Source organism: Zalophus californianus, chromosome 7, assembly GCF_009762305.2.
Source record: "Zalophus californianus isolate mZalCal1 chromosome 7, mZalCal1.pri.v2, whole genome shotgun sequence".
Lineage (NCBI taxonomy): Eukaryota > Metazoa > Chordata > Mammalia > Carnivora > Otariidae > Zalophus > Zalophus californianus.
The window spans coordinates 52,901,071-52,918,101 of record NC_045601.1 but is presented as its reverse complement, the minus strand read 5'-3'; the positions used below and the strand labels follow the sequence as shown (position 1 = coordinate 52,918,101).

At 38.4% G+C, this 17,031-nt stretch overlaps 1 protein-coding gene across 4 annotated transcripts in view; it reads left to right on the top strand.

The window, feature by feature from the left end:
* The window catches only part of AFG1L (AFG1 like ATPase), a 221,597-nt gene that overhangs the window by 1,327 nt on the left and 203,239 nt on the right, over window positions 1–17,031 (top strand). The gene's annotated exons all lie outside the window — the stretch shown is intronic.

The window sequence follows — 17,031 nt, the reverse complement described above, 5'->3', positions numbered from 1 at the left end:
ATTTATGAAATAGGTAATAAAAGCAACTGATACAAGAAGAAATGTGGTAAAATGTTCCATTCCCCCTATCCCTTAGCCACTTAGTTTTCCTCCCTAGAGGCAACCTCTAATACTAGTTTCTTATGTATTCTTCGGGGCATTATGTGTATGAAAAAACATGTATGTGTATATATAAGCGTCTATATTTAAAAAAAAGTGGTAACATACATATCCTCCTGTACCTTTTTTTTGTTTTGTTTAGTATATTTTGGAAGTCATTACATATTAATACATATAGAACTGCCTTATTTTATTTTTTAAAAATTAATTAATTAATTAATTAATTTGATAGAGAAAGAGCACAAGCAGGGGGAGTGGCAGGCAGAGGGAGAGGGAGAAGCAGGCTTCCCGCAGAGCGGGGAGTCCGATGCCGGGCTCCATCCCAGGACCCCAGGATCATGACCTGAGCCAAAGGCAGTTGCTTAACTGACTGAGCCACCCAGCTGCCTCTAGAACGACCTCATTTTATTTTATTTTTTTTTAAAGATTTTATTTATTAGAGAGAGAGAGATCGTGAGAAGGGGGAGGGTCAGAGGGAGAAGCAGGCTCCCTGCCGAGCAGGGAGCCCGATGCAGGATTCGATGCAGGATTCAATCCAGGATTCGATACGGGGACTCCAGGATCATGACCTGAGCCAAAAGCAGTCGCTTAACCAACTGAGCCACCCAGGCACCCAGAACTACCTCATTCTAAATGGTTAAAATAGAATTTTATTCAATGCATGTACCATAATTTATGAAAATTTAAGGTTTAAGGAACATCATCATAACATAAGAGTTACTGAATGCTTATTCTGTGCCATGCAGTATGCTAAGTGCTTTCTACATACTTTATCTTATTTAATTCTTACTATCCTCATTTTGGGGTTGATGAATCCAAGGTTGCAGAAGTTATACAGCTAGTTAAGTGTCAGAACTTTTGGCTTCAAGTAAAGGCTATACTTGGATTTACACCTGACCATAAAGGCTTTGCTATTAACCTGTACTCATATTTTTTAAAAATTAAATCAAGATATTATTGCATTCAGAATTATCTCTTAGAATTTCAAAACTCGGGCGCCTGGGTGGCTCAGTTGGTTAAGCGACTGCCTTCAGCTCAGGTCATGATCTCAGGGTCCTGGGATCGAGCCCCGCATTGGGCTCCCTGCTCAGCGGGAAGCCTGCTTCTCCCTTTCCCACTCCCCCTGCTTGTGTTCCCTCTCTCGCTGTCTCTCTCTGTCAAATAAATAAATAAAATCTTTAAAAAAAAATTTTTTTTCAAAACTCACCAGAAGCCAAAGCGTTAATGGGACTCATTGCAGCTGCAGGCTAAAAAGCACAGCTGCAACTTTTCCTCCAGACCTTTTTCATTTGCCTTTAAATTTTCCTCCTCCTTCGGAGAGGTGGATTTGAGGCTTGTTCTCCCATCTTCTCATTTGGCTGCCTCTCTAGTAAACCCTTTTCCTGCTGCCTACTTCATTCTCAGTGATTGTCTTTGCTGCACATTGGGCAGCCAAACTTGGGTTTTGTTACAGATTTGGCAAGCTAGCTAGGAGTTCTTTGCCTGCCTGTGGGTGGTTTGTTGGCCCCCAGTTGGTGATGGGGGCCTGGTGACAAGTCCAAGCAGCTGCCAAGGTTCTTTGCCCTTAGGGACTGTCCGGGGTCCCCACCCCAACTGGGTACTTTTGACTTTCGGCACCTAATTTAACCTTTGTGGCAAGGAAATGTTTTCTTGGATTCAGTTTGGACGGTTGTCTCTTGGTGAGTAGTATTTCATGTGTGATGGCATGTGAACTTATTTCTTCCTTCTGTTTGGTTTGGCTCTCAGATTTCTTCCTCCCATTCGGTTGCCTCCAAATAGTGGGTTTTGGTTCTCTTAGCCTCCTTTTCTTTTCTTTTTTTTTATTTTATTTTTTTAAAGATTTATTTATTTATTTGAGAGAGAGACAATGAGAGATAGCGAGCATGAGAGGGAAGAGGGTCAGAGGGAGAAGCAGACTCCCTGCTGAGCAGGAAGCCCGATGTGGGACTCGATCCCGGGACTCCAGGATCATGACCTGAGCCGAAGGCAGTCACTCAACCAACTGAGCCACCCAGGCGCCCATCTTAGCCTCCTTTTCTTAAGAAAAGGCTTGACTAGGAAGCCATTTGGTTCAGTCCGTGAAGCCCCAACTTTTGGGGAGGAACTGATGTTCACGGAGGTACTCTGGGCTTCATTTTGTTGTTGTTGTTGTTGCTGCAGCTTTTGGAATTTTTGAATAAAACAAGCTGTGTTCTAATTGGAAAATGGGAAATGACAATTTCATCCCCACATGCAGCTCTTTGGGCTATATTCTCCAAAATTGGGCAGTCTTTTTTGGCAACACTGCTTGGCCACATCCATTAATTATAATACCATCTTGCCATTAGATTTGTGTTGGGAAAGGGGGATATTTGGAAATTGGGCCTTTAAGATTTTGTTTGCGTCTTGTGTATTTGTGTGTCCATGTATGTTGTAAATGTGAGATATTTTCTCTACCTCTGGATGTTACTGCTAAAATTAATTTTGTAAAAGAGCTCTATTTAGTTGGGTTAAAGGCAAGAACTTGTAAGAACTGGGCATTCTAATACTGAGAAAGATGGAAACTAACCAAGCTGTTTTTTAAGTTCACATGATCTTGGAAAATATTCAGTATTAAGGCTAATTCAAGGTTATTGGTTTAATTAAAATGGACATGTCTTTAGAATTAGCAACATTAAATGTAAAGGTTTTATTCTGCCTGTCTTTACTGAAAGTCAAATAAATTCACGTTATCTCCATTGCAAAATTTGTTAGAAAAGAAAAAAAACCTTAGAACTTTCTTATTAAGTTTTATGGGTGATCTAAGAATAAACGGATGTAAATAATTTTAATAAATGTAATTAAGACTACTGGAAATAATAAGGGTAACAACTCTATATGCAAGGAAAGTGAGCCTGGTTACCTAAAGAGGGAAAACTCAGGACAAAATCTGAATGTGAAAAGTAAAATTGTTGTGAGAAGTTGTTGTGAGAAGTAAAGTTTTAGAAGGTTTGTGAGAAGGGAATTTTTGGAAAGGAATTTTGTGGAGACTAAAATTATGGAGATTAGTATATAAAGAAGTTTATTAGTGATCAACACCAGAAGAAGAGAAGGGAGCATAAAAGAGGCAGAAGTTGAGCAGTGATATAATATCAACAGAAGCCTTAACTGATTCTCTTGAGGAGTTCCAAAAATTGAATTATCCTCAGAACCATCCTAAATTGAGACAAAAGGGCTGGACTTTTATTAATTTATTTTTATTTTATTTTTAAAGATTTTATTTATTCATTTGAGACACAGAGATACACAGAGAGAGAGAGAGAGCATGAGCTGGGAGAGAGGCAGAGGTAGAGGGAGAAGCAGGCTCCTCGCTGAGCCAGGAGCCCGATGTGGGGCTCGATCCCAGCACCCTGGGATCATGACCTGAGCCGAAGGTAGACGCTTAACCATCTGATCCACCCAGGCGCCCCAAGGGCTGGACTTTTATAATAGTGATTGGACATGACCACTTGGAAAGAGGGCATACCCTTGGCAAGGCAGCTGTCTTCAGTCAAGACAATCCTGATGGTGTCTGAGAGTTGAGGACTGTTGGGAGCGTTCCTACAGCTGAGAGTCCTTCACTCCTGATGGAGATATGTTTATGGGTGGAACAGTTTTATGGATCGAAGACAAGAGCTGGATGCAATGGTGACCATCAGCTATTGTCCATTGCTGAGGACACCAGAAATTGGACTGATTGCTCAAGGGAACAATGGGCAGATTAAGCTGCCCATTTGGCAAAGATTCCAAAAATCTTCTATGATGACTTTAGTGCCCGACATGGGCTTAACTAAATATCAACCCAGTATTCCTGGGAGGACCTCAAAAGAGCTAAGAAATGGGAATTTTTTTTTTTTTTTGAACAGGAATTTGGACTCCATGTTGGCACTAAAGCCAGTTGAAACTAAGATGAATCCTTACCCCAGAACATCTTATGGAAGAAATGGTTAGCCATATTCACCAAAGCACCCCTTATGATTAAGATATTACTTTTTTTTTTTTTAAAGATTTTATTTATTTATTGGACAGAGAGAGACAGCGAGAGCAGGAACACAAGCAGGGGGAGTGGGAGAGGGAGAAGCAGGCTTCCTGCTGAGCAGGGAGCCTGATGTGGGACTCGATCCCAGGACCCTGGGATCATGACCTGAGCCGAAGGCAGATGCTTAACGACTGAGCCACCCAGGCGCCCAAGATACTACTCTTAAGTGGATCCAGAAGTATATAGTGGGTCCCAATTTTTAGAGCACTGTTCAAAAATGTGACGTTTGTGCTAAAAGCCATCCTAAGACTGGCCCCCACCAGTTCTAAAAGGTATACAACTTAGAGGTACCAAACCTGGAGAAAACCAGCAGGTAGACTTTACTCTTATGCCAAAAACAACAGGTAATTTTCAATATTTCTTAGTATTTGTAGACACCTTTACAAATTGTGTTGAAGCTTTTCCATGCCATTCAGAGAATGCCTCAGAAGTTGTCAAAAACACTTAAAAAAAAGATTTATATATTTATTTGAGAGAGAAATTGAGAGATTGAGAGAACAAGTGGGAGGGGGAGCAGGGGGAGAAGCCGATTTCCTGCAGAGCAGGGAACCCGATGCAGGGCTCCATCCCAGGACCCTGGGATCATGACCTGAGCTGAAGGCAGATGCTTAACCAACTGAGCCATCCAGGCGCCCTGTCAAAAACACTTTTTTTTTTTTAAGATTTTAATTTTATTTGAGAGAGAGTGAGTGAGAGAGAGAGCACAAGAGGGGGTAGGGTCAGAGGGAGGAGCAGACTCCCCGCTGAGCAGGGAGCCCGATGCGGAACTCGCTCCTGGGACTCCGGGATCATGACCTGAGCCGAAGGCAGTCGCCTAACCAGCTGAGCCACCCAGGCGCCCTGTCAAAAACACTTTTAAGCAAAATTATTGCTAGGTTTGGATGGTCACTAACAATTCATCAGAGCAACAATGGAGCAGCATTTGTGGCAAAAATCACACAAGTAGTGTTCAGTGCCTTGGCCATCCAATGGAAATTACATGCTTTCTGGGGAAGCTGATAGGAAAAACAAAAAATGAACTTTGGCAAAAATATGCCAAGAAACCAACTTAACTTGAGAAGAAGCCTTGCTGGCTTCTCTGCTTTGGGTAAGAGTGGCCCCTAGAAGTGGGCTTGGTTTAAGCCCCTATGAGATGTTATATGGAAAACTCTCTCTACACTCTTTTCATGACTTTAAAGTTCCTGATGGGGCTCACGTAGGGGAATTAATACTATCAGCTATGTTCGCTATGTAAGTTTGCTTCTAGCAGGCTGTTGTATCCCTACACTGCCTGAATCCTGGAGACTTGATGTTATTAAGAACCTGGAAGAAAAGTGCTTGGAGGGCCAGCTCCATCTTCATTAGACAGGACCTTATGAGGTACTGTTGATCACCCATTCTTCAGTAAAACTAAAGGGAATTAAGCCGTGGATTCATTACACTCGAATTATAAGAATTCACAGGTTCCCTATACCCTGTCACAAGGAGAACATCAAAAAAGAGCCCTGCTTGGACTGGTAAGCCTTTGATGGGCCTGAAACTACTTTTTAGGGGAGCTGGTCTGAAGAAATCATTGACTTAATGTTAAATAGAAGGAGGAAATAGACCAAGGAAAGGAATGAGGGGAAAGGAAGAGCATGTTCTTTGTTTTTATGTCTCATCTAAACTTTAGTGCCAGCCCTGGCTCCAAGATGTTTGGGAAGCTGAGCTATGAAGAATTTAGGGGTCCTAAAATGCTCTTCATCCAAATCAACCTACCTGATTGCCTAACTTTAAATTCCTTAGGAAACAGAACATTATGAATTCCATTTTGGGATGTGTATTTCTATTAGTTTATTAAAATTTGAGTTGAGGGGTGCCTGGATGGCTCAGTCAGTTGGGCTGATCCCAGCTGGGCTCCTTGCTCAGGGGGGAGACTGCTTCTCCCTCTGCCTCTGCTGCCGCTGTGCCTGCTTGTGCGTGAAGCACGTGTGCTCTCTATCAAATAGAGAAGTAAAATCTTTTAAAAAAATACTTAAATTGAAATTTGGTATCATATTGTAATTTAAGTATAGATGCTCAATTTTTATTTTATTGCCTGTTTTCTTTTAGGTCTAAATGTATCTTCGTTTAATGTAATGGTTGTTCAGCCTCCAAATAGTTAAGGGGAAACTTTTTTTAGAGATTAGATGGCCATGGTGTGGGTGGAAAATGCCTCAAATTTGCTAATTCAATTGAAGCCTTGTATTAAGTGTTTGGGTGGGTAGGGGTGGTGGGGGGCTGGTGGTGGTGGTGGTAGGGGAAGTGAATGAAATTGAGTCCCAGCCGTTGAATAGCTCACAGTCTTGGAAGAGTGATGATATCATTATAGCTAACATTTATCGAGCCTTTTCTATGTTCCAGGCGATCTGCTAGCAGTTTCTTTCTCTCATAATTTAATCTTCCTAAAAACCCTGTAAAATTACTTGTTTACTCTATTTCATAGATGGATAAACAGGCATGGCCACCCAACTGGGATGTGAACCCAGGCACTTTTTGCTCCAGAACCACAAACTTAACCATTGTCTTCTGGCTCCTTTTTTTTTTTTTTTTTTGTTAAAGATTTTATTTATTTGACACACACACAGAGAGAGAGCACAAGTAGGCAGAGCAGCAGGCAGAGGGAGAGTGAGAAGCAGGCTGTCTGCCGAGCAGGGAGCCTGATGCGGGGCTCGATCCCAGGACGCTGGGATCACATCCCGAGCGGAAGGCAGACGCTTAACCGACTGAGCCACCCAGGCTAATATCACAATAGACATTAATAACCCATCATTTAGGCTCATCTTAAGTGTTGCAGGACTGTGAAGGTGAAAGCAGCTCTGGAGAGGGGAGGGTGTTGTAGCACAAGTCTAGAAGTGGGTTGTACATGGCCCTTATTGGATTATGGGCCCTCAGGGAGAGCAGCTAGAAATGAAGCTGGAAAGGTGGCCTGGATCTGGTTAAAAGTTCTGTATAGTGTGTGAAGACATCTAGGCTCAGCAGGATGCTGGTGGAGGTTTTATAAGAAGAAAAGTTGTATCGGTTTTAGCATGATTATTCTTATTGCTGCCTGAAAAGCAGATTGGAAATGCCCTGGGTGGGGAATACTGGAAGCTCAGTGGTGATTTAGGAGGAAGTTGTAGTTCTGGAGAGAATGGTTCATAGCCTGAATTACTGCTGTGGTGAGGTGGGAAGTAGGGCAGCAAGGGAGGGGATTCAGAGACAGTTCTTTGGTAGAATTGCCAGGCTTTGGGTGAGACAAGGAAAGAGAAGAGTTAGGATCAACTTAGGTTTCCTAGTTTGGGTAATTTGATGGCATCACCATCTATCAGGGTAAACAAACACACAGAAAGTAGGGCCAGAGGCCTTCTAGGGAGAGATTCCTTTTTGGACTTGTTAAATTTGAGGTGGTTATGACATTTCTGGATAAATAAATTTAATTAGTTGTAGGAAATATGGGGGTCTGAGATTAAGAAAGGAAATATGAGGTGTTGAGAGCCAGGAGAATGGAAGAACTAGCCTGGGAATATTTGTAGAGAGAAAAGGAGAAGACACTGACAGTGAGTCCTTGGGAAAATTGACATTTTATGAGAAGAACATGACCTTGTCGGAGAGCATTAAGAGAGGCCATAGGAAAACTAGAAGAGAAACCAAAGAGGAGAATGTTTCTAGGTTTTCTAAAATTGAACATTAGTGTATATGAAAATTCTATTTTATTTACGCTAGCCTTAAATAGATTGTTTCATGGAGGCAAGGTACTGTGAGAGCCACATCTTGTGATTTTTTTTTTTTCCATAGTGTCTTTTTGTATCTCAATGTTGTATTTTTAGGTGTCTTTATTAAATGATGACTCATGTTTACCCTTGGTTCCACAACCTCTTTACTATGTGTATACAGGAGATCTTGATGAGGCATTAATATGAGAACTAATGTACCTCAGCCATATGAATTCATATAATTTATTGGTAGTATATATTAGTGATTAAGAAAATGGGCTTTGGACTTTACTACCCAATTAGATGAATACCCTTATGTGAATCCTCATGTTTCTTGGATTTTCATTAACATCTATTATATTAGAAAAGAATGTTCATGCCTACTCCTGAGACTGATAACTTCATGATAATGTTTTTTTCCAATTAGCTTTTGAAAAGCACAGCTTATTACATAGGCAAAGCTGGTGCCCTAGACATAGTTCTAGGGGAGGGAGAGGCAGATAACAAAGGGTGGGTCTAAGAATAGAACTGATAGGAAGGAATGTAAGAGGTCCAGAAATGGGTGATTGATCTACTGTAGATTAGCACTGCTTTACACCTCAAGAGCTTCATTTTCTTTGTTTAAGAAAATAGTATTTAAATGGGGGTATAACTATTCTTTTGATTTGCCTTTTTACTAAAAGTACCACAGAAATAGTAGGTGTTAAGATTCTAGAAACTGGAAGTTCAGCCTTGGGCCCAGTGTAGTAATATGTTCCATCTATAAATTCTCTGACAAGTGACCTAGCCTCTGCTTGAATATATCTAACACTTGTTTTCCTAGGTCACTCATATTTTTCACTGACCTGTAACTAAGATTTGTTCTAATTTCTCTCTTAAAAAGCCTTTTCGGTACGTCTGTTCTTCCTGCTATGTTATTTCATGCTTACCTAAGGTCCTCGATTGAGGTCCCATTTCTGCATCTACTGTCCTGGAGGTTCTTGATACTTTAATCTCCAGAATCTTTTTCATAGCATTTGTTCACTGTCCTGCTCGTGCTCCGTTATTTCTTCTCTTCATTGAGCCCATTCTAGGAGTTACTTTTCAACGCATCTATCCAGATTCTTGACCGGGTAGCAGTTTTCAACAACTTTTAAAGCCTGAATATGTATTTCTTAGAGTAGTTCCTTCATAGCTTCATAATGCAACTATATCTCAAATGTAAACCACGTAGATTCCATTAAAAAATTGTTAGGTGTATGAGTATATAAAATTTAAGTAAATGAACCTAAAAAATGTTATTTTTCTTTAGCACTTGAAAGAAAATAGACTCCTTAGATCTCATTATTAAATAGTGTATGAACAGGGTGAATATTAAGGAGTTACTCAGTATGCTAGGCCATGCCTATAATTACTTCAGAATAGCTTTATTCAGATTTTTAGGCGATATTTTACTGATTTGTTATCATGAAATTTAAAGTACTGTTTTTTCCTTTTGTAAAGTTATACACTGGCACATTAAGATTAACCAGCTTCTAAAGGAAAAGAATGATAACCAGCAAGCATTTAGTTTTAATTTTCATAATTTTTCTATTTAAATCAAAAGCACCCTTTTAAAGCCCCTAAATCAGCCTTTTATAAATAAAGTAAATCATCTTGTGATGCATTCCTTGATGATGGCTTATGTTGTTTTTCTAAAGAAAGAGTTTAATTAAGATTTGATTTTCTTCTATTCTGCACTTTGTTTATTCATCACTGAATCAAACATAGGTCTTTAATGTCACTGGTAAGTCTGACTTTTTGGGTCATTGATGACCATTGCAGTTTTCAAAAAAACAGCTGAATATTTGTATTTGGGGTATGATTAGAACATAATAGAGCATAAATGGGCTGCCTATGACCTTAGTATGGGCTTCTGTCATTGTAGGAGAACATTTCTGGTCAGTGGCCACTGTTTACAGTTTGTTAAAATCATCAACACAAATGTACAAATAACTCATGAATAATTGTGAACACAGTATTTGAATGGATGTTTAATAAATATGCATTAAAAATCTAATTACAGTAATGAAGTTTACAGCTGAAATTTTAATCCAGCCCTTTAGAAATATTAAATGTGCTTTTCCTGATTGTGCATTTTTCTCACAGCAGTTGGGTAAACATTTTAAACTGGAAATCTAAATTCCTTATATAGTTTTGATTTCATTTAACTAAGCATGTGTTCTTTTTGGCAACAATCTTCTTCCTCTTTGTGAAGAAGTGAACCTCCTTTTATTCCATAACTGTTACTTTGAAGAATTTTGATCAGTTCTATCTTAAGACTGATGAACATATGGGATACCAGATGAATAATGAAATGTGACCTGCAAAGACTAGATTGTGATTTTGGTTTCATTGATTATATTGGGACAATCATTTAATTTGGCATTTTCCATTTTCTCATCTGTAGAAATGGGATTAATTATCCTAACTCTACCTTCCTTGTAGGTCATTTATGAGGCTCAAATAAGTTGTTATGTGAGAAAGCACTTTGAAAACTAAGAATTGTCATATAAATGTGGAGCTATGCCAGGAGTAATTGAAATATTATTAAAATGCCAGAGTTGGTAGATTCTAGTCAGTGAGTAGAAATGGAATGAATTCAACTCTATACAGAATTACTGAAGTAATTTTAACTTTGGGGAGGATTCATTAAATTAATGGCAAAGGACCCAGTCTGATTTCAGTGCTTTGAATTCTAGAAAATGCAGTTTTGATTTTTTTCTTTAAGATTGTGCAAAGGGCCTCTGTAGGTAACCAGTGATGGTTTTTGTTCTCCTGGATTTAACTACCTTTTCTCTAGATACTCTGAATACCGAGAGGTTCTTTGTCATGATGTTTCAAAGAAAGCTGTTGAACTTTGATTTATAGTACTCAAGTAAAATATCTTCATTTAGTAAGAAATTGATACTGTTTTCAAAAGTAACTCAAGTATTTGTGAATTATTTGCTGTGCAGAAAGATATAAAGATAATATTTTATAGAATGAAAGAATATTAGAACTGAAGAGGACCTCTGGGTCATGTAGTCAGACGATGTTAGATAGGCCTGTACTTTCTGCCTTAACTGTTTCTTTCATTTTTGGATGCCCTCTAGGTTAGAAAATTCTTTTTTTAAATTTTATTTACTTATTTTAAATAATCTCTACACCCAGCATGGGGCTTGAACTCACGACCCTGAGATTAAGAGTCTCCTGCTCTTCAGACTGAGCAGCCAGGTGCCCCTAGGATATTCTTTAAGTAGAAAGAAATTCGAGCTTTTCTTTACCTTCTTTCCATTCATCTTGAAACTTTCCTCAGGTACAGCATTGTAACTCTAGTCCTGACTGCACATGACAGTTCTTTAAACCTATCAGGACTGATAATATCATTTACTTATTTGCTCATTTATTTATTCATTCATCATCCTTGTCCTAATTCCATTTGACATCCTTTCAAACATTAAAGACTTAGATTTCTTCCATTCATTCATTTATTCCCCAAATGTTTCTTGGTGCCATCTATATGCTAGACATAGGGTGCTGGGATATTGTTACTATGTCCCTTCTCAGTGTCAGCTGTCTCTGTCCTGTTAGTCAAATCTCATGACATCATTTCTAGATCCCTAGAACTACTTCCCTTCTTGAGATTACAATCTACTTTCTGAATGTCGCTCTGAAAATATGGCCCCCATATCTCAACATATTCCTTCAGATATATCTGGCTAGAGGAGTGTTGTAGGTTACCTTTCCTGTGTCCTATTATATTCATGTCTCACCTTAAGACTCCTAGGGCTGTTAAGACAGATCTCTCCAATTTGTATTTGATTAATTTTTTCTTTTTAAAAATAAATATTATAAAAATAGTACATGTGCATAGTAGAAAATACAGAAGAGACAACTATTAAGTATGCTCAAAAAATTAAAAAGTTGTGGGGTGCCTGCCTTTGGCTCAGGTCATGACCCCCAGGGTCCTGGGATTGAGCCCCACATTGGGCTCCCTGCTCAGTGGGGAGCCTGCTTCTCCCTCTCCCTCTGCCCCTCCCCCCACTCATGCTCTCTGTCTGTGTCTCTCTGTCTTCCCCCAAATAAATAAATAAAATCTTTTCAAAAAAATTAAAAAGTTATTGAGGTATAATTGTAAAGCCTGCTGAATTTTCGTAAAGAGAATAGATCTGTGTAAATACAACCTAAATCAAGAAATAGAACATTTTTACTGCTGGAGGCAACTGTTGTGCACCCTCTGAGTCGCTAGCCCTTTACTTGCAATGGTAATCAACATCCTAATATATATTACTATTAATTTATTTTGCCTGTTTTTAAATTTTATGTAAATAGAATCATGATTCTGGCTTATTTCACTTAACATTATGTTTGTGAGGTTCATCAATCTTTTACATATAGCAACAGTTAATTCATTTGCTGACTGTAATATGACATTGTATAATTATACCACAATTTTCTTAAAGGTCTTTTTTTTTTAATTGCAGTATAGTTGGCATACAACGTCACAATGGTTCCAGGTGTACACCATAGTGATTGGATAACCCTATATGTTATGCTGTGCACAACAAGCGTAGCTACTACTGGTCACCAGACAATGTTATTACAGTACCGTTGATTATATTCCCTATGCTCTATCTTTCATCTCCATGATTTCTATCTTCTATAACTGGAAGCTTGTACCTCCCAATCCGCTTCACCCATTTTGCCCGTCACCCACCTCCCTTTCCTTTGGAAACCACCAGTTTGTTCTGTGTTTATGGGTCTGTTTCTGCTTCTTGTTGTTGTTGTTCATTGGTTTTTAGATTTCACACATAAGTGAAATCCTATGATATTCGTCTTCCTGTCTGTCTTATTGCACTTAGCATAATACTCTTGAGGTCCATCCATATTGTTGCAAATGGCAAGATCTCATTCTTTTTTTATAGCTGAGTGATATTCCATTGTATATAAATACCGTATCTTTTTTATCAGTTCATCTGTTGATGGACACTTAGGTTGCTCCATATCTTGGCTATTGTAAATAATGCTGCAATAAACTAAACTAGGGGTGCATATATTTTTTCAAATTAGTGTTTTTGTTTTCTTTGGGTAAATATTCACTAGTGGAATTACTGGATTGTATGTGTTTCTATTTTTAATCTTTTGTGTTATCTCCATGTTTCCCCCAGTGGGTGCACAAATTTACATGTCCACCAACAGTGCATGAGGGTGCCTTTTTCTCCACATCCTCACTAATGCTTATATCCTTTTGTTTTGATGCTAGCCATTCTGATGTAAGGATTCTACCAGATTTTTAAATCCATTCTACAGTTTTAGGTGTTGAGGTTGTTTTTCAAGTTTTGGCTACTGCTATGAAAGTTTGTACATATATTTTGGTGGCATACATAAATGCTTTCTGATGGGCGGATACCTGAGAATTGCTGGATCATACAGTATATGTTCATCTTTAGTAGATAAGGCCAGTTTTCGAAAATGATTACATCAAAATATATTTCTACTAGCAATGTATGAGATTTCAGCTGCCATGTGTCCTCATGAATACTTGTATTCTTTTTAATTGTAGTCACTCTACTAAATGTGTAGTGATATCTCATTGTGGTTTTATTTTGCTTTTCTCTGATGACTTTTGAGGTTGACTACCTTTTTTTTTTGTACATATTTATAGGACACTTGGATAGAATCTTTTGTGACACACCTTTTCAAGTGTTCTGCCCATTTTCCTAATGCATTTTTTTGGTCTATTAATAATTGTAGTTCTTTATATATTCTGGATATTAGTCCTTTGTCAGATGTATAAATTGTAAGTATTTTCTCTTGGTCTGTGGCTTGCACTTTAGTTTTTTTTTATTTTTTATTTTTTTATTATTTTTTTAAAGATTTTATTCATTCATGAGAGACAGAGGGAGAGAGAGAGAGAGAGAGAGAGAGAGAAGCAGAGGGAGAAGCAGGCTCCCAAGGAACAGGGAGCCCAATGTGGGACTCAATCCCAGGACCCTGGGATCATGACCTGAGCCGAAGGCAGACGCTTAACCATCTGAGCCACCCAGGCACCCTTTTTTAGTTTTTTTTAATGGAGTTTTTTTATGAACAGAAGTACTTTATTGTAATGTCCATTTATCAGCCTTTTTTTTTTTTTTGTATCCTATTTAAGAAATCTTTGCTTACCTTAAGGTCATCAAGGTATTCTGATATCTTTTAGAAGTTTTATTATTTTTCTTTTCACACTTAGATCCATGGTCCATCTGGAATACTTGTATGTTATGTTAAACTGGGGTCAAGATTCATTTTTTTCTTTTCATGTGGATATTCATTGTCCTGGAACATTTTTTGAATAGAGTTATCTTTTTACCAGGCTACTGCAGCACTATCTTTGACATAAATCCAGTGACTGTATATATATCTCCAGTTTGTATTTGATTAATTTTTTCTTTTTAAAAATAAATATTATAGAAATAGTACATGTGCATAGTAGAAAATACAGAAGAGACAACTGTTAAGTAATAGTTGCTCTCTCTCTCTCTAGATATATAAAAATATATATATTATATTTATATACTTATACATAAATATGTAAAATATAATAACATATAAATATATAAAATAGTTGCTCAATATATATATATATGGGTTTCCTTTTTTTTTTCCTTTGGTCTGTTTTTGTGCCGATACCACAGTGCCCAACTCTTTAGCTTTATAATTTTAATATCTATCTGTTTGAGTCCTTCAACTTCACTCTTTTTCAAGATTGACTAGACCTAAGTGAGCTGTCTGGTATCACAGCCACTAGCCACACATGGACATTGAGTGCTTGAAATATGGCTAATGTGACTGGGGAAGTAAATCTTAAATTTTATTTAATTTTAGTTAAATACAAATTTTAAAAAGGATACCTGATTCAGATATTGGAAAAAAATTTTTTTAAAGACTTAAAAAAATAATAAAATAAAAACAAAGATTTTATTTATTTATTTGACAGAGAGAGAAACAGCAAGAGAGGTAACACAAGTAGGGGGAGTGGGAAAAGGAGAAGTAGGCTCCCTGCTGAGCAGGGAGCCCAATGTGGGGCTCAATCCAGGACCTTGGGATCATGATCCAAGCCGAAGGCAGACGCCTAATGACTCAGCTACCCAGGCGCCCAAAAAGACTTTATTTTTATTTTTTTAGAAGATTTTATTTATTTATTTGAGAGAGAGAGAGAATGAGAGATAGAGAGCACGAATGGGAAGAGGGTCAGAGGGAGAAGCAGACTCCCTGCTGAGCAGGGAGCCCGATGTGGGACTCGATCCCAGGACTCCAGGATCATGACCTGAGCCGAAGGCAGTTGCTTAACCAACTGAGCCGCCCAGGCGCCCAAAAGACTTTATTTTTAGAGCAGTTTTAGGTTCACAGCAAAATTGAGCAGAAGGTACTGAGATTTCTCAGATATCTCCTGCCTTCATACTTACATAGCTTTCCTCTTTATTAACATAAGTATTCTTGGAACAACTCAGGAATATGAATCTACTTTCTCGACTGTAGATTTTGTGAAGTCTAAGTACAGATTAAATATTTCCAGTGCAAAGTTAGCATCCAAATGGAGATATAGTCTAAGTGCAAAATACATACTGAAAAAAATATGAAAAAGATAACATATTTAAAAATGTAAAAATCTGAGGGGCGCCTGGGTGGCTCAGTTGGTTGAGCGACTGCCTTCGGCTCAGGTCATGATCCTGGAGTCCCGGGATCGAGTCCCGCATTGGGCTCCCTGCTCAGCCAGGAGCCTGCTTCTCCCTCTAACCCTCCCCCCTCTCGTGTACTCTCTCTCTCTCTCATTCTCGCTCTCTCAAATAAATAAATAAATCTTTTAAAAAAATGTAAAAATCTGAGTACATGTTGATTACAGTTCTTAATGTCAAGAACTGTGAAGGATCTGAGATTTTATCCTACTTGCAAGAATCATGTTAGCTTGTCAGGATTTCATGAATGTTGGCAGAAGATGTGAAACCCTGGGTCAGAGACAAAGAATTTTATTACTCATGGCCCAACAGGCGATGTATCATGTCTGCCTCCATTCCCCTTGTCCCTCAAGCCCCATGGGGGTGATGCAGAGGTTGGCCCAGGTGGATGCTGCCATACTCCGTGATTTTGTTTCACAATTGAGGAACCCTGAGCTTAGGAAACCCTGTCTTTTATAAGGGTATTGCAAGCAAATCTTAGCTTTTGACCTGTAGGGAGACATTATTATACTAGACAGCAACAACTATTGTTAAAAGACTCTCTAGGACAAAAGCTATCTGCCTCTACTCACAGGTGTGCAGAAATGCAAAACATCTATGAAAAATTATCTAACAGTTGAAATAATATTTTGGATATGTTGGATTAAATAAAATAATATGATTGAAATTAATTTCATGTTTTTGAAAAACCTTTTTATTTTATTTTTTAAAAGATTTTTTAAATTTATATTTGAGAGTGAGAGAGAGAGAGAGAGAGGGAGAGAGCACACGAGCAGGGGGAGGGGCAGAGGGAGAAGCCAACTCCCCACTGAGCAGAGAGCCTGATGCGGGACTGGATCCCAGGACCCCGGGATCATGACCTGAGCTGAAGACCGACTGAGCCACCCAGACACCCTTAAAAAACTTTTTTTAAAAATGTAGCTCTTAGAAAAATTTAAGTTATATATGTTCACATTATATTTCTTTTGTATAGCACTGGTGTAGGCTATTCTGGGTCCTGTGCATTGCTATATAAATTTGAGAATCGGTTTAGGAATTTCCTCAAAAAAATATGTTGGAATTTTTAAAAAAGTGAAGTAAAATTTACCTAGAATGAAATGCACAGATCTTACATGTGTTCAATGAGTTTCAGTAAATGTATTCACTGTTACTTGTACTCAATGAAGATACAGAATAGGGGTTGACATACTTACCTGGTAAAGGGTCAGATAGTAAATATTTTATGCTTTGTGGGCTGTAGGGTTTCTGTCACATTTTTTTCTTGCCCTTGTTGTGCAAAAGCAGCCATAGATAATATATAAATGAACATGGCTGTGTTCCAGTGAAACTTTTATTTATAAAAACAGGCAGTGAGCTGGATTTGGCCCATGGTCTATAGCTTGCCGACTTCTGATAAAGAACGTTTCCATCACCCTAGAAAGTTCATTCTGCCCTTTTATTCATTTTTATATCCTATAAAGGTGATCTCTGTTCTGATTTCTATCACCAT